This window comes from Haemorhous mexicanus, chromosome 25, assembly GCF_027477595.1.
Source record: "Haemorhous mexicanus isolate bHaeMex1 chromosome 25, bHaeMex1.pri, whole genome shotgun sequence".
Classification (NCBI taxonomy): domain Eukaryota; kingdom Metazoa; phylum Chordata; class Aves; order Passeriformes; family Fringillidae; genus Haemorhous; species Haemorhous mexicanus.
In genome coordinates this window covers 4,955,494-4,972,021 of record NC_082365.1, presented here as the reverse complement: position 1 = coordinate 4,972,021, position 16,528 = coordinate 4,955,494, and positions in this window count along the sequence as shown.

The window sequence follows — 16,528 nt, the reverse complement described above, 5'->3', positions numbered from 1 at the left end:
TCAGCCAGAAAGCGGGCAGTATCCAGGGCAAGCCCCCCACTCGGGCTCGGGTGTGCCGGGATCCCCCCGGGATCCCCCCGGGAGCAGCCCCGGGCTGGGATGGCCGCGGGCTCTGCCCGGCGGGGTGGGACGGGCTCGGAGGGTCTGCCAGGCTGCGGACGCCCCCCGAGCCCCACCGAGATGCTCCACTGCCATCTAGTGACAGCGGGACCCGCGGCAGGGCTGGCACCGGCCCCGCTGGCTCCTCCCGGCGATGGAGGGGAGAGCGGAACGGTCCTTCCCTGGGAAAAGGGGTTTCTCCCTTTCGCGTTGATTCCTTCCCTGCAAACACAACCCGAACATCTCCAAACTGGGCTGTTCAATCTTAAAAACTGTTTTTTCCCGAAGGAACTGAGGGGAACGAGGTGTCTGTGCAGCTCTGGCTGTAAGGATTCTATTTCCTCCAGCACGTCGGACATCCAGAGCATTCCTCCCCTTCTCCCTCCCTCATTAACACACTTAAATTATTTAGTGCCTTTAACATAATTAACACGTTGCAATCCTAAACTGCCAGCAGCTGCCCAGCCCTGCAGATTCTCCTTCCAGCTGCCCATTAATGCCTCCCTCCGGGCGATTACAAAGAAGGAAAAGGCCACAAATCCCAGCCCTGCGCTGGAGGAGGAGGAAAGAGCAGGGCAGAGGACTCGTGTGCATTAACATAACTCATCCACCGCAATCCCAGGCTGCTTGGAGGCTGCTGAATCCCTGATTTATCCAGCCCACAGCAGCCGGTATTGCAAAGGTGGGGGGGGCTGGAGCGCTGCCCTGCCCCCTGGTTTTTGCAGGTGGTTTATTTTTTGCTCCCTCGTTTTTGCAGGTGATTTCCGTTTTGCTCCCTGGTTTTTGCAGGTGGTTCAATTTTTGCTCCCTGGTTTTTGCAGATGATTTCTTTTTTTGTGCCGTCTGACTCCTCGGTTTCCCACAGAAATCAGCGCAGCAGCCGCGTGAGGATGATGCTGACACGCCTCCGATCTGTAATTCCCTTTGCATATGCTAATTGTGAGGTAATTACGCGGGGAAAGGAGCTGGGAAGCGGGGCTGGGTCGCTGTCCTGGGCTGGCTCGTCCCTCGGTGGCCCTGAGGCAGATGAAGCCGAGGTGCCCTCTGCTTTTCCCGTCACCCTTTCAGTGCTGAGGTGTCCAATCCCTGCCCTGGTGGCTCCCTGGGAGCACCAGTCCGTTCCAGCCCCACGTGTGCCAGAAGCTCCTCACGGGCAGGATCCCCTGCCTGCTCAGACACATCTCCCATGGGCTCGTGTGTTTGTGGAGGATGTCCCCAGCCTGTCCCCTCCCTGTGACCCACCTTGGATAAACCTTCCTGGGGGGCTGTGTAGCCGGCCCAGAGCCTGCAATGCCCCCATGGTGTTCAGCAGCCCAAGGCAGGAAATGCCTGGTGATGATAACTGGACCTTAGAAGCCCCTCTCCCACCTTTGGACCCTTTCTTATCTCTCTGTAAGACTATATATAGGTCACTTTCCCCTTGACCCCCTGCTATTGGAGAATTTCCCAAACCCCTGTATCCCATAAAACCCCTACTTTTGCCCAGTTTGGCAGAAGAGCTGTCCCTGAGACCTTCACAGAAGATTCAATAAAGCCATGACTGTGGAACCTCACACAGCCTTCTCCTCTCTCTCCCTGCGTCTGCCCAAAGCCCTTAGCAAGCTGAGAGCTGAAATCACAAATGAGCTGATAATCACTAGAGCTGGTATCACCTATGCTTGCTAAGGTGGCTGTGGCTGGGAGCTGCCTGGGAACTGGGACAGGCTGTACTGAGCAGGGCTGGGCTATCTGGATCCATTGCAGCCCCCGGGGACACCCTGAACCCCAGTAGAGGCTGCATTAGGCAGGATCCCCTGTCTGGATCAGACACATCTCCCACGAGCCCATGTGTTTGTGGAGGATGTCCCCAGCCTGTCCCCTCCCTGTGACCCACCTTGGATAAACCTTCCTGGGGTGCTGGAAAAAGGAATGCGAAGTTCCAAGGGGCAGAATGAGGCAGGGAGGGGAGGGCTGGGAGCAGGATTTGATCCAAGATTAAGGATCCAATTTTCACCTGCAGCTTTTTCCTGTTGGTTGTACTGAGCTGCAGGGTGAGTGACCTCTTTGGATGTATGTGGTGGTTCTAGTTTAAAGAATCACTTCTTTCAAGTTTAAAGATTTTACTTCTTTGAGTTCTTTTCATGTCAAACGATGACATTGTATTTTCCCAGCTGTGCCTCAGAATCCTTCAGGCAGGCTGTTATTTTGGTCCTCACAACACAGGGCACTTATTCACCTCCACATCCTCTTCACTGCCTTCAGACTCTCACCTCCACTGATGCCCACAGATCTGTCCCCATCTTTTGGCTTTCTGGGGATAATTTTCCCCATGGGGATTAAGAAGCAGCTCAGAGACTGAGCACTAACCAGGCCCAAGCAGCTCCTCACACCTGGCACCCTGCACTGGGTGAGTGCAGCTCTCAGCAGCTTTGGATTTCAGCACCAGACTTCCCTAAGGAGGGAATTTAAACCCCAGGCACGGCACATTTGCTCTGCTGGCAGCTCTGATCCTGTTTGTAAACCCTGCAGGGAGGGATGAGCAGTTCTGCTGCTTGTCTGAACCCCTGGGCTTCCCAGCCAGATCCCTGCTGCCCACTCCCACCTCTGCATGGGCAGAACAGCTGCCTTTGCCCCTCTGAGGCCCAACCCCAGAAGTTTTGCAGGATATAAAGTGTCCCCGGTGGTAGGGCAGCGCAGACAGCTCAATATTCCCAGTGTGGAGCGCTGGAATCCCCTGTGGGGCCACCCTGCAAACCCGCAGGGGTGCCAGGAGCTGGGCCCACAGCTCCTGCTGCCTTTTCCTGCTGTGTGGGGACACGTGGCTGCAGCATTGTCTCTGCATTTCCCTGCCAGGGCTGTCCCTGCTGTGAACAGCAATTAACAGGCTCTGGTTAATGGGATCCGTGATGGTTCTGGGCAGCTCCACCCAGCTCAGGAAGGGCTGGGGGGTCTTGGGGAGCCTGAGGACTCCCCAAAGGGCAGGTGGTGCCCAGCTGTGAACCAACACCAGCCCCTGGAGAGTGGATGCTGCACGGCGTGAGCCCATCTATGCTGCACATGTGGTGAGGAATAATTAACAGCAAGGAATAATTAACAGCTAGGCTTCCCCCCAGCCCCAGCAAAGGATAAAAGGGCAGTGGGGAGAAAGGTGGCTTGCTGTTATTGTTTGTTTTATGGCAGGGCTGACACAAACCCTCATGGGCTGCAGCCCTTGTGGTGGGGGGGACCCCCAAACCCACCCAGAGTGGTGCAGCCTGGCAGGGGGTCCCCCAGTGGGAGATCTCGCACTCAGGAGGGATGCCCACATTTTTATTTTATTTTTTATTTTTATTTTTTAATTTTTATTTTATATTTTATTTTATATTTTATATTTTTTTTTCCTGCTCCTGCCCATTGGCAAAGATGATTTTGGGGTGTGGGGAAAGCACTCCTGCAGGAATGGGGACCCTGGGTGAGGGTTTTGGGGGTCACAGGTGTGAGGGCAGCAATGGGGAGCACAAGGGGGTTTTTGGGATGCCCATGGATCCCAAGAAGCTGCTGGGGGGAGCAGAGGGGTATTTATAGCCTGGGGCAGAGCTCAGCAGCCCCAGGTGCACCGAGCGCTCCGATTGAGGCATCCTTACAAAGCTGCGAGGGCTGGGGCATCTGCCTGGCTGTGCCGAGCCTCTGCAGCTGCTCCCAGCAGCTTTTCCTTGCCCTGCTCCAGCGTGGCTCTGCCACTGCCGGAGGCTCCCCGGCCCCGGGGGGGTTTGGTGTCAGAGCCTTCCCTGGCAGGAGCCGCTCTCCAGCTCTGTTAGGGAAGGTGAGACAGGAAAGCCTTATAAATGTGATTGCCTGGCAAAAGATTTTGAGAATATGGAAACAATAGGTGAGATTGAAATGAAAGCAAGCTCTGAGATCCCTCAGTTACTGAACAACTGAAAACAATGGTGTGGCTGGCTGAAGATAATCCCCTTTGGATGGAACAGCACCCTCTGCTTGCAGGCAGCTCCAAGGGGCAGAGCAGACCCTGCTGGCCTGGCAGAAGGGCCTAAAGAGGAGTTTTTAGGGTTTAAAATGTAACACAGTGTGGTAATGGAATGATTCTGATAGGCTGTGTGTAAATGCTGTAGGATTTGTATCTTGGACTAGATTGGTCAGTGAGAATTAGAATATTCAGCACAGAAGAAGATTTATGGTATTGTAATGGGAACCTCATTCTCTTACTCTCTTACCCTCTCCTCCTCTCTCTCTCTCAGCCTCTTTACCCCTCTCTTCTCTGGGCCCTGCTCTGGGCTGTGGCTGGCAGCTCCCAGCAGGGCCCTGCCCCCAGGCCCTTTGCAATAACCCACAAGTTCCAAGCCCTGGCTGCAGAGATCTCTGATCTCCGTCCGTCCCCACCGTCCTACCCCGGTGCTCCTACACAGCTCAGCCCCGCCAAACGCGGCTGTGCCTCGGCCCGGGGCTGCTCGGGGGCTGGGGCTCACCCTGCCCCGTTCCCGAGTGTTCCCCGGTGCTGGGACCGGCTCCCCTCAGCCGCAGCCCCTGCAGAGGAGCCGAGGCAGCGGAGCTGCAGCGAGCCCGAGCCATGCAGAGCGCCCGCAGCAGATGGTCGGTGCCGCCTGGCTCCCCGCCGCCGCCTCCTCGCTCTCCCTCTCCTCCTTCTCTCTCCCGACTCCTCTTATTCTTCTATTTTGCTGATTTATCCCCCCGAGCACTTCCCAGCCAAGCGGGACCCCCACGTTCTCCTGCACCCCCAGCCCCTATCCCTGCACGCTGCAAATCCAAAGCTTCGGCTGCTGAGGAATTGAGATGAGGACACAGCTCCCTCCGAGGGGAAACTGAGGCACGGAGGAGGCTGGTTCCACCCGCCCTTCCTCTCCCAGCTCCAGAGAGGCTGCCACGTGTTTTGTGTCCTTGGCTCCAGCCCTGAGCATCTTTTTGAAGGAGCTGTAAATTGCAGGTACCAAAGAGAAGGGGAAGGTTAGAACACCCATAAAATCAGCCTGATTGGATGATTTATCTCCCCCTGCACCCCCAAACGCTTCCCTTCACTCCCCAGATCCCGGACTGTTCTCAGTCCCAGGGGTTAAATCCCCAGGTGGCACAGCCAAAACTGAGCCCCAAGCCTCTGAAAAGGCCACGGGCTCTGCAATCCCCTCTCCCAAACACGAACTTCCCCCGCGCCCCCTGTGCCCGGGACCCCCGCTGGCCGCATTCCTCCGCGGTCCCTTTCTCCCCGAGCCCTGCAGCGGGGACGATCCCGGCTCGGAAAGCTGCATTGTTTGTTGGGGGGGGGGGGGGGGGGGGGGGGTTGATTTCTCCTCTTGTTTGTCTCCTCGCCTCCTCCGGGCTCTCTTTGGCGGTGCCAGTTTTTGCTGGGTGCCCGGAGCTCCTCGCGGGTGGCAGCGGCTGATCCGGCGCGGACAATGGAGCGTGCTGCGGGCTTGGCAGCGAGGAGGGACGGGGGCCCACGGGCGGATGCTGCTTGGATGGTTTCCCTCTAATGCTGATCTAAAGGCGTGGGGGTTTCCACTGGAAGCTCTGTCCCTGATCCCCCGTGCCGGGAGATGCCCTTGGGAGGGGTGGGAGGGTGGTCCCAGCGGGGATCCTGAAGCTCTAAGCGCTCTTGGACAGGGAGCAAAGTCCTGTTTACTGAAGCCCTGAGTAAATCCTCCCCTGATCCCATCAAGTGTTGCTTGATCTCAGCGCTGGCTCCAGCTTCCCTTGGCTCCGGGGGGGGGCTGGAGCCGCGGGAGAAGGGATGGGGCAGGGCAGAGGGACCTCCACCTGGAGCCAGCTCAGAAGGCTCTGGGGGGAAGGAAGAGAGGCCAGAAACAGGGGAGGATGGAGCAGGTACAAACCAGACCCCCAGCCACAGCCAGTCCTGCTCTTCCCGGTGGGAAGCTCTGTCTGGGAGCACCTCCTGTCGCATCTCCCCTCAGCCGAGCACCTCCTGCTGTCCTGTTAATCCCCACCCTGCTCCCACTTGGTTTGGGGGACAAATCTGCCTTTGGGAGCTGTTTCACCCGCGGAGGAGGCACTCAGGTGGGTTATAGAGGCGGCTGCCTCCCCCCAGTGGCACAGGAGGGGGCTGGGGTGGATGAGGTGGGAAGAGCAGCTCCCTCCTGATGCTCCGAAATGCCTGGGGGAGATTCATTCATCCCTGCGCTCCTTGGAGGTGCCCATTCCTCCCTGGTTTCTGTCACCCTGGCCAGGTAAGGAGCCTTAAGGATGAACATCCCCCTCTCGGAGCGCCTTGCCAAGCTGAGGAAATGTTGCCCGGCCTGAAAAATCCCCCTGTCCTGGCATCCTGCAGAGCTGCCTCGATGCTCAAGGCACGACCCCGCACCCCTGGCGGGGATGGGACACGCAGAGCTCACCTCAGGAGGTGCTGCTCGGGCAGGATCGCTCCTCGAAGCTCTCCCGAGCCTGATTCCCTCCCCTGGCCCCGTTGCAGGCGGGCTGGGGCTGTGCTGGACGGGAGAGCTGAACCAGCCCCGGGGCTGACGAGGGGAGCTGCCTTGGCTGCTGCCAGCCGTGCTGGGGAGCCTGGCTGGCCCCGCTGGATGGCAGCAGGGATGGCATCCAGGCTCTTCTCTCCAGCAGCGTTCCACATTCCTCAGGGCTTCTTCTGTCCTTAAAGCTCGTTGAGGACCTTGGAGGGCTGAGGGGCACCAAGGAGGGAGGGGAGGGCCGGGCAGCTCATCCCAAGCTGGCTGTCTTCACGTGGATGATCGTTTCCAGCCGAATTGCTGAGATGGGAGGTTTTTTTTGGTTTTTTTTTTTAACCAGTTGCTTTAGTCCTCCCAGTGACCTCTCCCAGCCCTCAAGCCCTCCTGTGCCTGTACAGCTCGAGTGGGGGCTGGATCACAGGCTGAGACATTCTGGCACAGGACAGCTGTGGAAACACCTGGCTGGGCAATCCCAACAGAGACACCTGGGCTGTGCCCAGCCTTCAGGTAAGGAAAGAGTCCCCTGGCCAGGTGTTCTGGGTCTATTTCACCAGGGGTGCTCTCAGGGCACTGAAGGGGGGGCTTTGTGCCATGTGGGGGTCAGTGGGCATTCCTACAGCACCTCCTGGCTTTGGGGACATCCAGGGAAGAACAAAGAGCATTTCTGGGCCTGGTGCTGGCACTGGGATCCAGTGGGATGTGCTGAGACACAGCTGCAGGTGAGAATTCCCAGCAGGAGGGAAAGCAGGCTGGATCACTGCCCCCTCTGCTCTGCATCCACCATGGCCCAGCCCAAACTGGGTCAGAGGAGGTGGGAGGCTCGGGTGAGGGTCTCTGGGGGTGTTTCAGGGATGAGCTGTGTGAGCTCCAAGCTCAGTTCATGCTGTGCTGCAGCACTGCCGAGCCTGCCTGGCCACCAGAGCCAGCACAGAGGCTGTGCTGCTCTGTCCCTGCCCAGGTCCTCTGCCTCAGGTGGCTGGAGGGGCTCCAGCCTGGGACAGGAGGAATTTGGGGGCTTGATGCTGGCTTGGGGCAGGATGCATCACTTCATTTGATCCAGGAGTGCAGCTGGGATGGAGAGGATGGGACAGGGTCTGGTTTGTTGGCCTTTTTGAGGTGGTCTGCCAGGACACAGGAAGGATTTTTCATTTGTGCCAAGCTCCAAAAAGAAGGGAGCAGGATGAGCCCACCACCCTGCGTGGATCCATCCCTGATGCCTTGCTCCCTACACCCACCCTGAGGGGCTGATGGAGCCATCCTGCCCCAGGCTGATTGCTGGCTGAGCTGGGCATCTCACAGCCTGCTTTTCCCCCTCTTCCCTCTTCTCTCAAAGGCATCATTAACACCTCCCTGCTCCTCACTCTGCTCAGCTGCGAGGGTGACCTGGCGTGGGGAGCCAATGCTGCAGGGAATGAGGGAGATCCAGGCCAGGGTGGCTCCCTGCCTGCTGGGGGGAAGCTGAAAAGGAGATTTGGGAACGGTTTTGCCTGGAAACTTATAGAGAGCAGCATCCTGGGGAAGAAGGTGTGACGTCAAACACAGCGCTTAAAATATACCCAGGGCAAAATCACATGGCAGCTGGTGAAACAGGAGCTCTGAGCACGAGTCCCAGGGGAGCCTGGGGATCTGGGCTCCTGCTGCAGCTGCCTCCCAGCCCTTGCCATTGATGATATAGGGGTAAAATGTTTCTAAAATCGTGGGATATTCAGGGGAGTTGGAAAGAAAGGTTGGGCCTGGTAGGCCCCTGGGAAAATGTTCAGCTTTACTGGATCATGCAAAAGTGCACCTGGATGATCATGCAATGATTATGATAAAAGATATGATTGTTAAATGTGATGATTGTTTGGTAATTGGATATAATTATTTAATCATAACAAGAATCATGAGAAACAATGTTTGGGGGTTTGAGGGAAATTACAAAAATCCATGCTTGGATGAAATCAGTGTATACAATAGGACAATATAAGTTTAATAATTAATATGTAGTTCTATATAAGAACCCAGGACATTCCTCTGGCTGCCCTGGATGGCTCGAGACCCTGGCAAGGGGCTCAGGGATCTCGACACGGAGTCAAAAACACCTGTGCCTTTGATTTTAGCCCATGGGAACAATTACCAACTTTGTCTGAAGAGTCACATGCCACAAGATTTTGAGCAGAATGATAGTGAATTTGTGAAAAATTAACTAGGGTGAAAATATAGAATTTGGGGGTTTTAGAATGGGGGTTCAAGAGGCAAGATGGAGGAATCTGAGCGTGTCCTTTCTTCTCCTTCTTTTTGTCCTCCATCTTCTGCTGGGATGGTGACACTTTTGGATTGGTTTAGAGTAGAGACAGACTGTCTAACATAGGTGATGGGTAGTGGAAAATTATTGTAAATAAAATACACGTAGTTTGTAGTATAAAAAGTTGACACCACCCCACGGGCAGGGACTGTGCCACAACCCGACCTGCTGGACAGAGCTCAGCAGGGCAGAGAAAGAATGGAATAGATAAGGAAAAGCCCTGAAAAGCAGAACCAATGAATCTCAACTTCTTCTTCTGTTGTGGGGCTGGGAGAAAAAGAGACTTTCTAATACCTCAGGAGCCATTTCAACCACAGAAACCTGAGAGTTATATAGGGATAAGGGTATAAATATGTGTTCATCCCAAACCCATGGCAGAGTCAGATTTGGGTCTGTACCCCTGACACCCAGAGCTCTTCAATAAAAGCACCTGCATGGAATCATTCTGTGATTCTGTGTTTCTGAGCACTGACACCAGGACCAGGGAGCTGCTCTGCCAGGCTGGGGACAGCAGGGAGGGCTGGGTGTTGGGCAGGATGAAAGTTGGACAAGGAAGTCTCACAGATGTGTGTGTTTGGCAGAAAGATTTTTGAATGTAGAGTCTGATGAAGGAATAGAGATGGAAGCAAGTTTTAATGTAGAAGAATTGCTGAGCCAGTCTGACTGGATAACCAAGGAGCAAAGGGTGTGTTAGTTAGAAGGGGTTTGTATGACTTAGAGCAAAGGATAAACCCACCCCAAACAAGAAGATGTTTTTACCAAGCAGAAAGAGAGCACAGGCAAACAAGTCAGCAAATTTTGCAAGTAGAAGAAAGGTCTCAGAATTTCCCACTGCAAGAAAACTGAAAACATCTTCTGGCTTGAACTGTGATGTACTGACTGTGAGTGATTGGAGAGCAGTAACATGAATTTGGTAATTATAGTGGTTATGATAGGCTATAGATAACAGTTAAGGGATAGATTGGTTCTACTGTGTGAAGATTTCAAGCAAAGAAAAGTATGGAATGCACTGTAACCAAACCCAAAGGGTCTCCAGGCCTGCCTGCAGCTGGAGCTGACAGCTGTAGGCACAGCTCTGTCACCCATGGCCCTGGGCTGCTGTGACACCTTGGATGTGATAAACTGCATTTTGGAGAGCCCCTGGAGTCCTGCATCTCTCATTCAGGCTCTTACAGCTGGGGACAGCAGGGGAGGGCTGGGGACAGCAGGGAAGGGCTGGGGACAGCAGGGAAGGGCTGGGGACAGCAGGGAAGGGCTGGGGACAGCAGGGAGGGCTGGGGACAGCAGGTGGCCGCCTGGCTCCCATCTGCTCCCACAGCCGGGGCTGCGGCTGCATGGCCCTGAGGCAATTTTTGGGTGACTTCTGTTGGAAACAGCTACTGGTGGGGACTGGCTGGATGGTGTCTGGCTGCTTCTCATTAGCTGGGTAGAAAATGCTGCTGGGTGCCAAGTTGCTGAGGGTCACCTCCCCAGAGGGACAGGGAGGATGAGCAGCTTGGAAGGGCTGGCTCAGGAGCCAGGGACATGCTTTTTCCACACAGGAGATGCAGGCTGGGGTGCAAATCCTCTGGTTTTGTCACCTTGAGCCCTGCAGAGCCCACCAGGCAGGTTTGCACAGTCAGGGTGAGCACTGCAGGAACCAGCCAAGTGCTGCTTTGGGCAGCAGCAGACAAAACCATTGCACACTCCCTCCCTGCAGGGCTGTGCCCTCCCTTCGGGCCGTGGGGCTAATATCAAACTGGTTTTAATGTTTTTGCTCTGTTTCCTTGATACCTGAATGTTTAAAAAATGTAACATGAAAAAATGTAAATAAGAATGTTAAAAAATGTAAAAAAATGTTATCTTAACTTCCTCAAACACTTACTGCTGATGTATTGATTGTATAATGTGAATGTATTGATTTTTATGATAAGCATTATTTATAAAGTATTGTTATTATATTTTTAGCCAGCTCTCATCTGCTTTACCATCTCTTTGTGTGATCACCTACAAGACACGTGTCACTTTCAGGATCCTTCTTTTTGTTCTCTGCTGACATCTTATAACCAGCCCCACTCAGAGAAACTGGCCCCAAGTCAGGCTGAGATCTCTCTTTGCTGCTCCAGGAATGAGCAGCACAGTCAGCAGTGCCTGTGCAAGGAGATCTGAGGCTGAGCAGCCTTTGAGAGCGTTTTATTTTATTTTTATTTTTATTTTCATTTCCAAGGACAAAATGTCCAAGGACTGTGCAGCTCCCCAGAGTGGGTCCAGGCACTGAGACCATCCCAGATCCCAGCTCAGGCCTCTGTGCAGGGTAAGAGAGGGCTGGATCCAGCTGTGAGAGAGGGATCTGGGGTCTGTCCCACTGGAAAGCCTCCAGGGAGATGGAGCTGGCTCAGATGGGCCCTGCAGACAGCAAGGGGCAGCACCAGAGGTCTGCTGTGGGGATCAAAATCACCCAAGTTATGGGAAAAACCTTAAAAAAACTCTCTGAGATCACCCAAATCCCTTCCAAAAATGCATCCAGGCCACCAAAAGCAGCTGGAAATGCAGTGAGAGGCTGAGCTGGAGTGGTGCCACCCAGCCCTGGTGCTCCTGGGTTGCACAACATCGCCCCGGCCGCCTCTGCCCTGCCGGCAGCTTGGCATGTGGAGAAGATTAAGACCAGAACTCTGGAGCAGCAGCTCTTTAAAGCATGTCCCACTGCTTGGAGCCCTTCCCAGGGCCGTGGGACATGGTTCTCATTCCTCTGCCTGGGCTGGGGTTTATTATTTTTCCCTCTATTGTGCAGAGTCCCCTTTATTCCCTGCATGCCTGTCCCCTGGGGCTGAGGGAAGCAGTGTGGTTTTCTTGTGCTCAGACATGGCTTGCTGCCTCCTCCCAACCACCCCTTTGTCTTTCTGACATGATCTTTGGGCCAAAAATAGATGGCCCCTGCTCCTTCCAGGGCTGGAGACACACAGCCTACAGGTGAGTGCATGGAGGGGCACTGGGCTGGGTCAGTTAGAACCCCTGAAAAAGGGAGATGATGCTTTTAGAGGTAATTTTCTCTGTGATTCCTGATGTTTCCAGCTGGGGCTGTCTGCCATCAACCCCTTTTTCGGGGACATGCTGCCCTGTGGTGCTGTCATGCCACTCTTGAGTGACCCAAGAGGTTTGGGAGCCCTTGGAAGTGCCACCAGGTCTGTGTGTCCTCGACAGTCACAGGCTCAAGCTGTCCCTGAGGAAGGGACATCTGTGTGATGGGGAAGGCAAATCCAAGGGGAATGCCCTGCTTGGGATCCCAGCTGTGCTGCAGCCTCTCCCATTCTTGGAGACATCTCTTTGCCTCCTGGGATGAGAGAAATGTCCTGGCAGAGAGAGCTGGGACTGGGATTCTTGGGTGCAAAACGCTCCGGGACAGCCAGAAATTCCTCTGCTCTGAGTCAAGCCGGGCTCTCCTTCCCCGGGTCTGCTCCTTCCCCTCCTTGTTTGCAGTGCTGGCCCCGAATGAGCCACGACAGGCCCTGGCTTTGCAGGCAAATTCCTGTTTAGAAACCAGAGGGCTTTATCCCCTGCAATTATTATCACTTGAATGTAGGTCGGCTTGACAGCTTAGGTGGAAAATCATCTTCAGAGCGTTCTGGCACTCTGCACTCACTGTCCTGTTAATCCCCACCCTGCTCCCACTTGGTTTGGGGGAGAAAGCTGCCTTTGGGAGCTGTGTTACCCGCGGAGGAGGCACTAAGGTTATAGAGGTGGCCACCTCGTCCCAGAGGCACAGGAGGGGGCTGGGGTAGATGAGATGGGAAGAGCAGCTCCCTCCTGATGCTCTGAAATGCCTGGGGAGGGATTCATTCATCCCTGCGCTCCTTGGAGGTGCCCATTCATGCCTGGTTTCTGTCCATCCCGGTTTGCCCGTCTGTCTGTCCCTCCCTCCCCACAGCTCTGCCTGGCTGTAGCGTGTTTGGGAGCGCCGGCTCTGCCGCATCCCTCCCGGGAGGCACCGCTCCGTCTCCGCCCGCTCCATCCTCACCCGCTCCCTCGGAACCTCCCCCCTGTATTTTTCCTCCCGAAATCACAACTTCCATCCTTTAAAAAGCCTCCCCCACGCCGGACCCCCTCCCCCGGGCCAGCCCGATGAATGAATGGCTGGTGGCCGTGTGATGCCATTTCCATGGTGACAGATGGCAGCGGGAAATGCGGGGATCAGGGTCACATGAGAGCAGCGGTAAATTCAGGCGGTTATTTATAGGCTGCTGCTCCAGCGTTTATGGAAATGCGTCTGCCTTGGACCGCGGTATCAGCCCTCCGCCGGCTCTCCGGGGCACTGCTCTTCCAGGAGAGACATTACTCATGCTCTGCTTTAATCCAGACTGTTCCTGCTGCTCAGCCTGGTGTTGGAAAAGTACCGGGCAGAGGGTCTGGTTTATTTTTTCCTGAGCCTGAATGTCTCTGAATCAGCCTCAGTCAAATGCAGCCGTAACCTTCCTGCATCTGCCCCTGGCATCTCCTGTGCTGGTGGCTGCAGTGACAGCCTGGCCATAACCTGAATTTTTGGTCCTGGAAATGTTCATGGCAGAGCCCAAATCCAGCTTTGTCTCATCTGGTTTTAGCTCTGATATATCTGGGAATATTTCCATGCCTCAGTTTACCAACCAGCACTTTGGTGATGTGTGGTGAACCGAAGGGAGATTTTAAATCCACAGGGGAGGATTTGTGAGACCTTAAGGTGTCATTGAGCCAGCCCATCTGCAGTAGGGTTATCCCTGCTCCCAGATGAGATGTGCAGGAGCAGGGAGCTCAGTGGCTGCTTCAGCCCCTCCTTCAGAAGGATCCTTGATTTCTCTGTGCTTAAGACCCCCTAATCAGGCTGCCCAATCTTCTTTCTGTTAATCTGGGTGTGCAGAGTTTGCTGCTGCTGGCACTTGCAGCCCGTGGGATCTGCAGCTCCCCTTCCCCAGCCCTCCAAGCTCAGGCCCATCTGCCCACGGAGGCAACAAAAATCCCCATCTTCAGAAATCAGAGTCAGGGAATCATGGAGTAGTTTGGGCTGAAGGGACCTTAAAGCCCATCCAGTGCCAGCCCTGCCATGGCAGGGACACCTTCCACTGTCCCTGCTGCTGCTCCAAGGCTGCTCCAAGCCCCGTCCAACCTGGCCTTGGGCACTTCCAGGGCTGGGGCAGCCACAGCTGCTCTGGGCACCCTGTGCCAGGGTCTCACCTCCCTGTTCCCTGCTGGATTGTGCCCTTTTCTGACCTTGTTTCTAGTTCCATTTCGTGTTTCTAGTTCCATTTCGTGTTTCTAGTTCCATTTCGTGTTTCTAGCTCCATTTCCCTCTCAGCAATCTCTGTCCTATTCCATGGCATTTCTAAGCCAGCATTTCTTATCTCAAAGTTTACACTTCTTATCTCAAGGTTTACATACAGATGCACACCATGTGAGCCTTCTGTCAAGTTTTGAGAATTCTCTACAAATCTATTTTGCACATCCCCTGTGTGTCCCCATTGGGGTCCTGGCTGTCTGTCCTGTCCATGTCTGCCTGTCCCAGCCTGGGCATCTCCTCCTTGGCTTCCCTGTTTGCTTCCCCACCACCCAAGGGATGTTCTACAGGGAGGGCTGTACCACACACACAGGATGTGCCAAATCTTTGGAGAGGTCACAAGGACTGACCACAGCCCAGAGCAGAGGCACTGACCACATCCCACCTCTCCCAGGCTGTCTTGGTTTGGAAAGACAGGTGTCTGCTAAGGAAGGCAGGAGCCTCCCCTGAAATGGAAAATGTAAACCCCCTTCCCTCCAAATTGCTATACATTTTAAATTAAGGGGCTCTCAGGCAAAACTATGGCAGCAGGAATAACAGTTCTTTATTAGGGAAGAAAATAAAAAGATAAAATAAACAATGCAGTGAACCAAACCAACCCTGCCAGAGCCAGAACACACCTGACACCCTGTGGGTCAGGGTGCTGGCAGCAGTCCCATTGGAATTGTGGCTCAGCCCTCCTGCAGTGCCAGGGGTGGTTCTGCTGGAGCAGGGATCCTGGAGAAAGGTGCAGTCTGCCTCTGAGGATCCAGAGGCAGAGGCAGCTGCTGTTCTCCTCTGGGAATCCAGTGCAGAAGCCGTGCTGGTGTTCCAGAATCTCCAGATTATATCCAGGTAGGAATGCTTGGCTCCTCCCTCTGGGCTCACATCTCCCAGTGGGATGCTGTAGTTCTTATCAGCCATGCAGGGACATTCCATGGCCTGTTATCAGCAGGTGTCTCCCCCAGGGAGGAGTGGGTGTGGAAGATGTCGGATTTTATTGTGGGATACAAATGCTTACATACTATTTTAGGGCGACTAGTAATGTGTACTACGGTGATTAGGTTAAAATCACAAAGTTATGCACATAACAACATCCCTTGCTTGCAGAGTTTAATGGGATTTTCTTTTTCCAGCAAACCCATTTGATTGAATCTTCTTGCAATCCAGGTCTCATTTTCAAAGTTCCGTTTGCTTTTGCCAAGGCATCCTGTTATCAAATCTCTTCTGTTAACCAGGTCCAAAGTCCATCATCTGTCTTGTGTCCCCCAACATTCCAGCAGAAGAGATAAGGAAAGCTCCCACTGAACAGAAACCAACAGATGGCAAATGGAATCCAATTTGCCTGGCAATCCAGGACAGGGCTGGATCCACCATCCATCACTCCTGGATCGCGAGGAGATGTTGCCACCACGGATACTGCACAGGGAGGGAGTTTTGATTTTTAAACCATGAGTGTGATGGATCCACTCCCTTTGCAGCGCTGCCTTCCCCAGAGCCAGAGGGAGAGGCACAGTTAATGGAGTGTGGCTCGTTCCTTCCCAGGGCAGAGGCAGAGTTATGGCCATCGCTGCTGGCCCAGCTCCCAAGCACCTGGGAGAATTGATCCTTCTGTGCCTAATGGGCTGGAAAGGGAAAGGCTCCAAAGGCCAGGAATGTGTATAAACACTGTGATCCAGGAGCTGAGGCCGTGTGGTTTGGGGCTGGAGGTTTGAATCCTCTGGAGTTTGTCTCTTCCAAATGTGTTTTTCCTCCTATCAGGGTTTCTCTTGGTACCAGCATCATCAGCACCAGAAATATGGTTGGGAAATGCAGCCAGGCTCCACTGCTGAATGTGTGTTTTCAGGAGCAGAGACTTTTCCATGAGATGCTGAACCAGAAGTGAGCTCCTCTGGAAACTTTTCCCCTGTTTTTCCTGCAGTGAACCAACCTAGCAGCCCTGTGCTTTTCCTGGTGAATCTGGTTAGAGGTTTTCTGAGGGCAGCGCTGAATAGATGGGGGAGGCTGAGCCCTCCTGCTGTCCTGGGCTCTGCTTCCCACACCAAAGAGCCTGAGGAGCTGTGGGAAATTGGGCCTAAAAAGCTGGATTTAGGGTTTGCTCACCCTCAAGAGGTGTTTGTGTATGGCATTTCTGCCTTTTCCAGATGGAATGTGCTGCTGTATCCCATGTCCTGCTGGGAAGGAAAGGGAAGTGGTATCCTTTCACCTGAAGAATTTTATTGTCTGCATTAAAGGTGGGTTAAAGGTGGAGACCTCAGAGCAGCCTTCAAGGAGCTGGGGGGGGGCTACAAGGGAGCCAGAGGGGGATTATTCCTTAGAAATTGGAGTGACAGGACTAGGGGAATGGGTTTGCACTGAAAGATGGGGAATTTTGGTCAGATATTAGAAAAAAAATCCTTCCCTGTGAGGGTGGGCAGGCCCTGGCACAGGTGCCCAGAGCAGCTGGGGCTGCCCCTGGATCCCTGGAGGTGT